General features: G+C 40.2%; 1 protein-coding gene across 4 annotated transcripts in view; it reads right to left on the bottom strand.

The window, feature by feature from the left end:
• stat5a (signal transducer and activator of transcription 5a) overlaps window positions 1–14,073 on the bottom strand; it is a 91,990-nt gene that overhangs the window by 33,098 nt on the left and 44,819 nt on the right. Inside the window, exon 1 of one of the 4 annotated variants that reach the window (XM_053514497.1) lies at window positions 9,180–9,314. The exons of the other annotated variants lie outside the window; for them this stretch is intronic. The gene's annotated coding sequence lies outside the window, so the exon portion shown is untranslated. Of the gene's footprint in view, window positions 1–9,179; window positions 9,315–14,073 lie in introns of those variants that run through there. 4 annotated transcript variants of the gene reach the window in all.

Raw genomic sequence — 14,073 nt, forward strand, 5'->3', positions numbered from 1 at the left:
AAGATAGATAGAAATATAGATGGAGAGAGACAGAAAACCTGTACAAAAAGAAAACAATAAAAGAGAGGGAGGGAAAGAGAATGTGACAGCATGAGACAGAAGAATAAGAGAAAAGGGACACATGGAGAGAAAGAACAGCAGAAGGAGAGAGAAAGATAAAGGCAGAGACAGAGAGAAAGATGACAGAGAAACAGAGAAAGAGACAAAATGCAGGAAAGGAGAGAAATGGAGAAGGAGAGAGAAGGAGAGACAGAGAACGTGAAAGTGTGAGAGATGGATAGCTGAGAGGGACAGAGACAGATCAAAACAAGGGAGAGAGGGAATTAGAGACAAATTAGAGGAATGAGAGAGACAAAAAGACAAAGACATAACAGAACAGGGAGCGAGAGAGACAAGGACGGACAGAAAGAGAGACAGACCGTCACGTCAATAAACCTGATTAAACCAAACTGCAATTAACTGAACTGAGAGAGGTGCAGTGAGAAGAGAAACTGAGAGACAGATAGATCCTCGTCTTCGTTCTTCCTCTCTCGCTTCTCTGGCACACGGGGAAACATGGAGAAGGCAGAAGAACAGGACAATCGATGCTGGGACACTTGTTTTCTCTGGCTGATAAATCAATGTGTTTTTCTCCTTCATGGAAAAAAAAAAAAAACTTTTCCCTTTAGCCCTGCGTCTGCAAAATGACACGCAGCAAAAGGAGACACGACACACACACACACACACACACACACGCACCCAGGTCAGAAAGGGGAAACACATAACACAGTAAAGTCTTGATCACGGCATTTACACACACACACACACACACCCGTTTCCTGTAACGAATCCCTCCTCTCCGCACATGGCGTGATCTCCGCTATGGCGAAAGCGGCTTTCTTTTGTTTTGGTCACGTGTCCATGCGTAGTTTTTTTTTTCTAACATGAGCAGAGTCATAAAACCATTCTGTCTCACCGATGATCGGTTAGAAGCTACATCTAAAACAAAACTCAGATGGATCTGATCCGTCAAACCAGGGGGACGCACACATTACCGCATAATACACTCACCGGCCACTTCATTAGGTACACCTGTTCACCCGCTTGTTAACACAAATCTCCAATCAGCCAATCACATGACGGCTACTCGATGGTTTTGGCCGCGCAGACACGGTCAAAGGAAATCTACTAAAGATCAAACCGAGCATCAGAACGAGGAAGGAAACGGTGATTTAAGTGACTTCGACCACGTAGCATGGTTGTTGTCTGAGTACTGTATTTTCTTACACATGACCTCAAACTGACCTTTGAGTTGATGCGGGGTTTAACAGCAGACGCGTGATGCCGTCATGTCAATATGGACCAGAATATCTAAGAAATGTTTCCAGCACCCTTGATGAATCTATGTGCAACCATCAGCAGAATTAGCAAGGTGTACCTAATAAAGTGGCCGATGGCTGTATTTGAATGAAAATGCGCCTCCAAGTGGCCAACCTTTAACCACTTAGACACACTGACATCATTGTAAGATGAACTGTAGAGTCCGCCACCCTTATGCTAATGGACGAAGCTGGTGCTACAGTATATCAGCAGATACAGAAGCTTTTCGTTGCATCTTTTCCCTTTTATCCCTAATTTCTTAAGGCTACTTTCACACTAGCCATGATTGCTTCCCGGGTACGAGTGCTCCCCCAATCCACGCAGGAATTCTGTTTATGCAATAATCTTCTATCCTGCCATCCTTCCATCTTCTGTTCCACACTCCAGGCCAGTAGGAGGCAGTACTGCATCGAAAGACCACACATTTTCCAGCGAAGAAGAAGAGGAGGTGCGTTCTGCGTTCCGATTGACCTGAAGTACCCTCAACAGCCATGTTACCATTTCATAATGGTATCAGTTTTAGTCTCTATAAAGATTCAATATTTAGCATCGGTGGTGTAATATTTTCCACGGGAGCAGCAACAGGTATCCGAGGTGCCTATGTTACCACGGTAACGCACGTAAGCAGTGGCGTCTGCGCTGGTGATGTTGCAGGGTGCATCGAGGGATGTGCCCTTAACCGACATTAATTCTAGCTCCGTGTGTTTATCCTCATTTCGTTTTTGTTTTTTGTTGAGTATGGATTATCCGTGTTTGTTTTTGCTGCTTGGGTTATGACCCCAGAGATGGACTATGACTCTAGTTATCAGATTGTCCATAACAATACAAACAAAACACTGAGTATACGTGCCTGCATTCTGCCTCGTATGCATTTGACGCGGGGCAGCACGGTGGCTTATTGGTTATCCCTGCCGCCTTGTGCCTCCAGTCTGGGTTCGAGTTTGCTCCATGTTCTCTCCATGCTTTGTGGGTTCCGTCTGGGTTCTCAGGTTTCCTCCCACAGTTCAAAGACATGCACACAGGGCGTAGAATTGGCGTTCCCAAATTGCCCGTAGTGTGTGTGAACGAGTGTGTGCCACTGCCATGAATTGGCACCTTGTTCAGGGTGTACCCCGCCTCATGCCCTACATTTCCTGGAATAGACTTCAGGCCACCCGCGACCCTGAATCCAGGATTAAGCGGTATAAATATATCCAATGAGTGAGCAGGTGAGGCGGTAAAATGTTGCAGTTCCGCCCTAATCCTATAGGTGGTGTTCTGTAAACTCACACACTGGAAGGAAGCATGGGTGTCCTAGGGTGAGTGGTAGGGGCAACTTATTTGTTACGTTTATTTAGAATTGTACTGAAAAAAATCTGTTATTTATGTATTAAATTGTGGTACGTGTAGAATCGCAATGCGAATCCAATTTGTATCGTATTTCCAGGACGAATAACGTCAGCACAAGTCTTACTAATATAACTAGTCATGAACTGGAATGATGTAGCTGAGGTTGAGAAACTGTCAGAGGCAAAATACACACACATTGCGAGAACACTCCCTCTGTATTAACAGGACCTCTGGGGATTTCCCAGTGTTTTGTAGTTTTCATGGCGGCATAGTGGTAGAGTTCATGTTTAATAATAATCATAAATATTAAAAATAACCCTTCTTGTTTATCTCACACCCACTTCATGTTGAAATCAAAATACAAATACGGACGTAGAGTTTTCCTCAAAACAAAAAAAATCAAACCGGGCAGTTTCCTCCGAACGGTCTAATCTTGATCCTAACTTTCTGCGTTGTTTAAACGCGGCATCAGACAACTAATTTTTTGGACTGCACAAAAAAAAAAAAAAAAAAGAAGGGAACGCTTAGTCCCAGTTTGACTCGAACATAAACATACATGGACAAGGCGTGCTTTGCTTTCGAGACAAACCCGAGACTAATTCTTACTTTAAATTTTTTTTAAGGAATGTATATAGGGGGTGAGTAAAAAATTATCCGCACTCCACTGGCTGTAGAGTATTTTAATAAATTTTTCGACAGGACCCCCTTCGCTTTTCAATACACGGTTTCCATCTGTCATCAAGCTGTTCACGTTCCCTCATTAAATAAAAACATTTTAGGCTGAGCCGCGATTCACAAATGCATTGCTGTCTTCACCTTGCCGTTTACTCTCAGACTTGTCGTGATGAATCTCGTCACCAGTAATTGTTATGATTCTCTTTAAGAAACCCTCACCTTCCTTAAAAGGTAAGTTAATTAATTTAATAAATACACAGTATAACTGAATCATTTAAACACGCCATGGATGTTTAGTTGGAGCTTTCTAGGAAAAAGACGCCAGTCTGGCACAGAAAACCACTGGAGTACGAACTGAACCCAAATCAAGCGAATAAACCCCACCGGTCCGTCTCTACACTCTCTCTAAACAAACTAATTACTGGTACGATGACAAACTTCCTGTCTGGGGTAACCATGGCGACCAGCACGCTTCTTAGCAAAAATCGCCATGGGTACCTCTAATCTGGATTACCATGGAGACCAGGAGCATGCTGAAGAAGGTGCGTTAGCCTCGAGAATGAATGTCCAGCATGAGGCAAAGACACACACACACACACACACACACACACACACACACACACACACCTCCTGATTCTATTCCAAGGTCAACATTTAGCATTGCCCAGAGCATTTAACAATAATTGAATAAAACCGCGGCTCACCAAGAGTGTGTGTGTGTGTGTGTGTGCGCGTGTGTGTGTGTGTATGCGTGTGCACGCTTATTGCCTTCCTTTTCAAGCTTTATAAATAACACTTAAACAGCTGAGTGTAAAATTAACACACACACTCTTTCTCTCTCTCTCTCTCTCTCTCTCACACACACACACACACACACACACACAGAGCAGCGAGGCGTGCCAGACAGGAATTTAGAAGTCCAAAGGCCAAACAGCTGGACTCACAGAAGTGAAGTCCACAAAGGTACATCGTGGCTTAAATCCAGAAAAATAGCCTGAGCTTCGCACTTTCTCATTGTAGACGTGTGTGTGTGTGTGTGTGTGTGTGCGTGTGTGTTGCGTGTATGTGAAAAAGAGAGTTACTGACAACTTTAAATGGATTACAAACGTTAATGATAGTACACATGGCAAAACAGACAAGTTTGTATCTTTGTGTGTGTGTGTGTGTGTGTGTGTGTGTGTGTGTGTGTGTGTGTGTGTGTGTGGAGGGAATAAAGGCGTATTTGTGAAGAAAGCCCTCAGCTCTGCTTGGCATGGACACAGCACCCCGGCTAAAGTCAGCATGTCTATAAATACGCTGAACCAGAGACATCGGATCATAAAGGCCTGCGCGTGCGCGTGTGCGTGTGCGTGTGTGTGCATCCCTGTCAATCAGTGTGTTTAATAGGCTGCTACAGGAGATATTTCAACCCCGCATGTTGCATGACATGACCAAAAGAAGGATGTCTGTGGACACCACACAACACACACACACACACACACACACACAACTGACACGTAACTGCTAATCCAGTGTCAATCTCTCTGGTGTATATTTGTGGTCATTTAAACAAACGGAGACACAGTATTGGTTTATATTGTGCAGTGATGGCTCAGTGAAAGGCTTCTCGTCCGCTTTCAGAAGCCCCGGGTTCAAGTCCCAGTCGGTGTCCCTCATACCTACTGTACTGTAGACAATGAATGCAGGGAATATACTTGGAGGGTTTTTCCAGGGAGGGCACTGAAGTGAACAAAACCACTGGCTTTAATTGTGTGTGTGTGACATGGCAACCAAACACCACAGCTCGAGTGTGTAAATGAGTGTGTAAATGTCCTGAACAAGCCAAGTAGTCTGCCTTTATCCTAGACACAGTACCACTAACACCATCCGGCTCCATTCCGTTCCACAGTCTACTTTAAAGTCTGTTCCCTCCTCCCTGCTCCCTGCAAGGGGAAATTCCCTCGACAAAATTTCCGCCATTCAAAACACCCCGCGGCATCACCTGTGCAGACGTCACTTCCTTAAATTATTTCATTATAATACAAGAGAAAAATCACAATTTTCTCTTTTTTTCACAATTTTCACAAAAAAATTCTCAATCACAGCTTTTATAAATGGGCAGATCATTTTATTCCAACACCAGCGTGGCCTGAATAATCACCAGAGGGACTGTACTTGGTTACATATCTCACCTATATGTACTATACTTGAGTAGTTTTATAAAAGAATCTGTTTAACTCTTACTTCACTTGTACATCATACAGTACAACAAATATCTGTAATTTCTACTTCACTACATTTGTGCATGGCTTTGCGTTATATAAGAATAGTAACGCGTAGTATTTACATTTACATTTAGGCATTTGGCAGACACTCTTATCCAGAGTGACTTACATTTTTATCTCGTTACACATTCGAGCAGTTGAGGGTTAAGGCCCTTCCTCAAGGGCCCAACAGTGGCAACTTGGTGGTTGTGGGGTTTGAACCTGTAACCTTCCGAACCGTAATCAAATGCCCTAACCACTGAGCTACCCCTGGTATTTGAAGAGAATCGAATATCGCTGGCTATTATGCTTAATTCTGTGATTTGCCTTCCCTCCAAGAAATGTTTAATCATGAAGCAAGTGTTAGAAATCAGAAGCAGAGCTGGTTGCAGACAGTGATGAAAACAGCATGTCTGCAGAATTGTTGTTCAAGTATCGTGATAATATCGTGTCGGGTGGTTCCCTGGATTTCCATGCCTAGAACCCAAGCAGGAAGCGGAAACATTATATATAGTACATACATATATACAGCGTTTTTGATACTTAAGTAAATTGAAAGTTGAGGACTTTTGTACCTTTACTCAAGCATAAATGTAAATGTCGAACTTCTACTTGTACTTAACTTATTTTTTACCTAAGGTATCTCTACTTTTACTCAGGTACAGGATTGGTGTCCTTGTGTACGTTGCAGAAGCGCTTGCTATCATACTGTTCGTGCACGAGAGGTGAACAAATTAACGAAAGCCGAGGAGTACTACAGCTTCCTCCCGAGCCGTAAATCACCGTTAGGTGTCAATCCAAGTGGCGCGACATAAAACCTTTTTCACTATTATGTCAGGAAATCCGGACTTTAAATCGTTACAATGTCATAGCCGCGGGCAGCGAGACGGCACCTTCTCTCATGTCGATTATAGAGTACCTCACGCCGTAAGCAATCATGTTGTCTCTGAGCTCGGATTTGGGCTTGATAACCTTAGGTGTCTTGGAGGAAGTGTGGTACAGTTTGTGCAAGATAGAAAATACCCCCCTTCAAAAACGAAATAAGACGAGTAACAATGTCCTGATTGAACAGACAACCAAGGAGATCTCAGTTCAGTGTCAGAACTTGGTGGGGAAAATAAATAAATCAATCAAACCCCAGGGACTTGTTCTGCTAATCTGCTTGATATGAGTCGCTTGTTCACGACTGTGTGTCCCTCTCTCTCTCTCTCTGTCTCCGTTTCTCTGTCTCACTGTGTGTTTCTATGTTTAGATAATATGATTGCATGCACTTCCACAGAATGTCAGGACAGAATGTACTTTGACTACACGGGGAGCTGGCAGGATCGGAAAAGATCCCGAGATCTCGAAAAAAACATCTATGTCACTGTTGTTATTGTTTTTTCTTTCTTTTCTTTTTTTTTAATGAATGGCGGGCATTTAGTTCGAAATGAAAGCTAATGAAATGGTGAGAGGCAGTAAGACCGGAAAAACAGACATGGACAGGAAAAAAAACAAGCAATCAGCACTAACCTAAATGTCAGCACTGAGTGCTTAAAGCATATTAATACACAACACAGAAACATGCATATTATCTAAACGTCTCTGGGTTTAGCTCCGAGCTTGAATCGTTGGTATTGAGGTGCAAAGATAATAATCACCTTCACTAAGCAGAGATGAAAAATGTCAAATTGTTTGTTGCATATTGATTTTTTTTTTTTTTTAAGAAGAAAAAAAAATTCCTTTTTCTGCAACATCACTCTCGGCAGACGGCCGAGTCAGCAGATCTACACAAGCTCGAGCTCGCAGATTTGGTTTACTGCTGTGTTAAAAGTTTGCCACTTTGAGAGTCTGGTGACGGATGTTCATGAGACCGGACCGCAACCACGTAGCCAAGCAATCTGAGCCAGCAATATGTCTATAGATCTGTCGAAACCTCAGCCAGGCCAAGTGTTAGATTTGCTAAGGCACTTCATTCCTCATGCAAAATGGTTGGTGTACAGAAACATTAAAGGCGAGCTATTACACCAAATTCACACTACAAACAAAAACATGTGGGATAACAAGCCAATTAGATTCCCCCCCCCTACTGTGACCTCATATATGAAGATGGTTTTAAATGTTCATCAGTACTGCTGTATGTACCCATGAGGTGAGGTGATGGAAAGTCCTGAGAGATGTACGTTGGATTTCTACAATATTTTCCCTTTAGAATATCTGTGGTTGAATCCCAACAAGCGATTAGGATAGAAAGTTGATACCTTGACCTACACACCATGTAGCGCCCTTTAATCGGGAGTTTCGTAGAGAGGGATTTGGGATTCAGCCTTGTGTTTAAGGCTAGTTAGCTTCGTAGCTCATGTTACAACACGGGCGTTTCAGAGGTGATTCAAGATGATCTAACGTTCTTCAGAAGTGTCCAAGGCCGTGGTGATCTTCTGTACTTTCCCCCATGTGACCCACGGTGGTAGAACACCCAGTGCTGTCACGATTCATATCAGCCCTTTCGGAACACCTCTCATTCAGTCAGATTACTCGGTCGGAGTATCTTGCAAACGACATTGTCCACAAAAAAAAAACACCCCAGTTGTGGCAGTGTTGTTTAATAAAATGCTGGTGGGATAACATGATGCACTGTGAATGAATGGCACTTACACAAGGTTGCAAATACAACCTCAAGGCAACAGAAGGTCAACTTACTGTACAGCAGTGGCCGAAAGTATTCAGACAACATACTGTATGCCATGTATTATAATTCTCCCTGTTCAGCAAACAAGTGATGTCACTAACTTCTGAAGCCATGGCCTGAGTCATCTAAAGACCTAAACCTCATAAAAACTAGTGGAGAATGGTGAGGAAGGCATGAGCAATCAAGAAACCGTCTTTTATACATGGTCTTCCGGAAGCAGTCAAGCAGGCGAGGGGCGCCGGAGTACTTCAGATGTCTTTTTGGAGAATAATTGTGGTGCGAAAATATTTCTGTAGATATTGACCTGTATGGGTTTTTTTTGTCATAAATATAAGGACATGAGATGCGTCATAAGCCCATCACGGCATCTCGTACAAAATTGACATCACGAGCGAGAAAAGAAATAAGTTGTTGTTGCGCACACACACACACACACACACACACACACACACACACTAATGTATTTGTTCCACTATGGTGTGACCACCATTCCCAGATTGCTATTATTTCTATACACACCTGCCTGCATACACAAGCCTATTTGTATACAAACAGCATGCACAGGAACAGGATGCACCGACTGCAACAGTGTAAGCAGAAAATATATATATATATATATATATATGTATTACTGGTATGAAAATGTATTTTGACAAAAAATTGTCGATATTATTAAAATAGCTACATGAACAGTCCGGATTTTGGGTCGTACATGTGGTCAAGTTCAAGCCTCCCCAAACCATGTGTTTGAAAGTTGAAGATACCTTTTTAAAGATACTATTTTTGTTAGTTACATAAAAAAAAACAATACTATTATGTTAGAGCAAGTACAGAAACTAAACAAGTAAAGGCGATAACAATAAATCAAACCAAAAAAAAACAATATTGGTAATAATGTTACAAACCGGAGCTTGTGATGAAATTTCTGGTGACCGGAGGTGTAAAACCTTCCAAGCACGGTACAGTGATGAGACTCTTAGCCGCAGTAAAACACTCAAACGGTACAAGCAGTTTGTCCGTGGATGACGTTTGGTTTCAGTGTGATTTTTTAGTTTCAGTGTGACTTTGGCCGAAATGACTTTACTTCACATCTCAAGGGAAAAAAATCATCACAGCAATGTTTTTTTATTTTTTTTTCCTAAAGGGTGTGTTCACACTTTTGGTTTTGTTATTTCACTAAATAAATTGCTAACTCATCTTGCTTTTGGGCTGACGTGTCACGGTTTTGCCGTGTTTCTTCCTATTTTTGCTTTTGTTTTGACTTATTGTGAATAAAGGTGTAAATAAAAAATATTAAAAAAAAAAAAAAAAAAAAAAAACGACTTAATGGCAGTAAAACAGTATTTTTTTTTTATATAATACGGCAGTATTTTAATGGTGCTTGCTTCTGTCTATCTATCTATCTATCTATCTATCCTGGCTAAGGTGGGCTCCAGTGAAAAATTACTAAATACATACATACATAAATAAATAAATAAATGTTTTATTATGTGCATGATTTTTTTCTCATTTTTGAGTCTTTTAAAAAGAATATCTTAATTCTAACAACCTCAGACACAAGCATCTCTAACCTAATAAGAAATATATATATACAGTTTTATTTATTTATTTATTTTTACTTGGATCTTGAAATACTACACTCATGTTTTCTTTTTTATCAACTCATAAGACCTGGAAAAACTTGGCCACATTTCATGTAAATGATGTTTATCTGAAGTGAAAGCGTGGCACGCTGCATGTACGATCAAAGGTAGTTCATTATGTAATCATTTCAGGAATTAGAATTTCTCCAGTAAAAGATCAAAGCTCCCCCCCCCCCCGGGTTTTCATTGTTTCTACAAAAGCAGTTCAAAGCAAATCCAGGAAGAGAAACATTTTACACCTGAAATCCCAGACATACAGTATCTGCTCGCTATGATTAATGCGCTAACCCAATCACATCCTGGCCTGTTAAATTGAATCAAACTCAATGATTCCCAACAGACCGTTATTGTTTTTGAATTCAATTGCCCACCACTGATTGTATTCGGAATTGAATTAAGCCAAAGGCTACGATGGTCTGAATGTCTCTAAAGGTGTAATATTGGATCAAATAAATACCTCTGAAAATACGGAATGGGCTTCATTGTAAAAAAAAGAAAAAAGAAAAGGAAAGAAAAGAAATAATGTTACCATAGAAACTGTCATTTCTGTTTAAATCTCCATGACGATAGCAAAAGGCTAAAACAGGTGTAATACTCTAATCAGACGGGGTTATGATATATGGAGGGCAAAAGAACTCGTGGGAAAAAAATGAAGAAGTGAATCAAAAAATGTCAAAAATATTAAATTAATTGATAAATTTGATAATAATTAGAATTAAAATTGAATTATCATTTTGCTGCAAAGTACCGGTGCTTAGTAATAAATAACAATAATTAAAATATATTAAAATGTCTTTTTAAATGTGACTTAAATCTTCATATCTTATTCTATCTTATAACTGTTTTATCTAATACTGTTCATATTGTTATTTATTATTTGCTCCTATTATTGCCATTTACACCTATTTGTAGACACCTATAAATAAAAGGTATTATTATTAAGGCCCAAGCACTATAGGGTGGGCTCAATTTAACCTGTTATTTTTGATCCATATCATTCTGATATACTCCTCCTCGGGAATTTATACGATCGTCACCAAACCGGGCCGATGTGATCCGAAGACATTGAGGATGCAAAATTGCGGAGGGATTACAACCCGTGATAATGCCTTAAACTTACCCCGAAAAATGATTAATAACTTTCTGTGTGACATTATATCCAGTGACATCACGTTCGGTGACATCATATTGAGTGACATCAGTGTGATGCTTTTCTCCCAGCATCTGCGGCCTATTGTACCCACGTACGCATCACAAATGTTAACACTCACACACCCAAACGCGCACACATGCACACACATTACAAATGTTAACACTCACAAACACACATATCACAATGTTAACGCCTCTCGCACGTATACACAAACACACTCGTAATCATGTATATCACACAAATTTTAACACACACTCTCGCATTTCTGTCTCACACGCCAGATTAGTTTAAACATCAGATTGGTTTAAAACATAGCTATAAATTATATTTATTATTTCTTCATTTCTTCATTATAAGTTGAACACTTTTGTTATTTAGTCTAATAATTATGACCTATACCTTTGGTACCTGTCATCAACAAGCGAATCAAAACCCTGTTTGTGTGTGTGAGAGAAAAAAAGAGAAGAGAGAGAGAGAAGGAAAGCAACAGCTGAGCTTGGTGGAAAACTGGACGTTTCAGCCAATCAGAAGCCAGAATTCAGTCTGCAGAAGTCTAGACCTGTGGCGCATGAAGAAAACACAACAGCTGAAATGTCAGGGTGGAATCATGTTGTTGTCATCATCTTTACATGATTGTTCAGGTGGATTTGTTAAGTGAGCACACAACGCTCGTATACTGTATTATACAGATGTTTATCTGAACTGTATCCATGGTTTGTATTGATCAGTGATTAGTAATCAAAGCGTGAATATAACTACCTTGTCTCCTTCTCTCTTTCTAACACAAACACACAATCAATAACTTACTAACCATCATCTCAACCATCCAACTGATCACCCACCCAAACACATAATAAAGAGATCGATCAATAAATAAAGAGACACACAGACGTTCTTGTGTTTTATTGTAGTGTTTAGGTTTAGTGCTCCATTATTCCGCCTCGCATTTTAAGTCCTTTAAAGCACTTTAATTAAATTTAATATGAAGAAATGACCTCATTAATACTTTTGCACTGTAATATCTGCATCATACTTATTTATTTTGTACCAACATGCATTTTACGTATCTCACTTCATATACATATACGTGCAGAGTTTGCATCGGAATTCATTGGGACGTGTGCAAGGAGATGTCGTCCTGCCTCTGTGGGACATCCGCAAACACGCATTCGTCCATGGTTTCTATTGGGATTAGGGTTTTTTTTGTTGTACGGCATTTTAAGTAACACGTAACTTGTACAGGGGGTCAAGCCACAACCTGGTTTATGTGATGTTGCGTTACAGCTAAAAGTCTAAGATCGAGAATTAAATCAAAATGAGAATGATTAATAATGAACAATATTTGAGTAAAAATTGCATATGTGTATCTGTGTTCCTTACGTCCATCAAGGTTTATTCACTCTCAAGAGACTTTCAGGTTGTGCTGTTTTCACGAGTTTAAACCATGCATAGTTCATCTTACACCACCACTAACAGTAAAGCTATTTCCTCAAGACGACACTGGATTAAGAAATCATTCTGAATGCTATTTATAAAAGTCTCTTGCTTTATATGCAGCTACACCAAGGGGGTTTCTTTTTACATAGTAAAGATTACATGTTGATGCAATATTTCCTGATGTGCAAACGGTATAAAAATCTCTCTCTCTATATATATAAATAATAATAATAATAATAATAATAATAATCTGTCAATACACTCAAACAGGCTAAAACTGTTGCACAGCGTCGGGGCAATGCAGCAGCACCGAGATCAATTTCAACATTTTTTTTTTTTCTCGGAGAACTCAGAGAAAAGTGTGCAAGAGGAACAAAGGTCTTTCACAACAGGAGCACACACACACGAGAGAGACATGCACATGGGGCCATGCTTTTATAGCAAGGTACAGAGGAAATGTTCCTACAAGGACGGGAATAATTATTGTAGAAAAACTGCTGCATTTGCTTTCCAAGTGGGCCGCACCTACAGTATCAACCGTTATTAATAGTATCTAAGTTTATTAATCTCCATTTCAGGCTTATTATTATTTAACAATATTGCAATACATGTCATGAATTCTTTTTGGATATCATATTTATCATATTTTTTTTTGATCCGCCATTTTGGGTGATGTATTGTGCGTGTCATGCTAACAGCTAGCTTCATTTCAAGTGTTCCTGCAGACCAACCTCAATGTTCCTGATTCTGAAAGAAGAAACCACAAACAGCCATCCTGCACCTCGGCTAATGGGAGCAGTGGCACTGATTTTGGTATCACATGCCATCTCTTTAAGACCAGAGCCCAGCTTCCCTTTCAAAGCCCCTAACATTGTGTGTGTGTGTGTTCTTGTGCGTCAATTTATTTGCTTTCACTTCCTTCGTCAGCGAGCAGTTGGACTCCATTTAGATGCAAAATTTACACTTCCTGGACAAAAAAAAAAAAAAAAAAAAAAGAGTCACACACTCTGCCCAATAGGATTATATCTGGGCTCATCAGACTACATGGCTTTTTTCCATTCCATTCTTCGCACTCCGTTAGCGTCCTAAATAATAATTGTGTTTTCGTATGCTGACGCAGCTGTTTAGTCCCAGTCCTCGGGGAAATGTTCTTACTGTCACTATTTAACATACTGTAGCTATAGTTTCCATTACAAAGTTTTTACAATGCGACTTCATCTCTGATCTCTATCTTTTGGAATCTGTTTAAAAACTGGACCAGAAATCAGGAATCGTCCGTTCATCCGAGACCAAAAGTAAACAAATAAATAAATAAATCATGTATCGTTTTTTTTAAAGCATTAGAATAAAGATGGGTCTTCTGCATATATCGTTATTTCCAGGAATTCTCTAATCATGCATTTCCAACAATGCATTAAGACAACTTTCGAAACTGGTCGCCCCGATTAAGCCCAGACCGTCGCCCTTCCCATTAACGCTCTTATACTGTACGAGACCGCAGCTCTCGACAGCTTCCTATAATCTTATCTGGTGTACAGCTAATAGTAATAGCGTGAGCTTCCAAAC

The sequence above is a fragment of the Clarias gariepinus genome, chromosome 16, assembly GCF_024256425.1.
Source record: "Clarias gariepinus isolate MV-2021 ecotype Netherlands chromosome 16, CGAR_prim_01v2, whole genome shotgun sequence".
NCBI classification, from domain to species: domain Eukaryota; kingdom Metazoa; phylum Chordata; class Actinopteri; order Siluriformes; family Clariidae; genus Clarias; species Clarias gariepinus.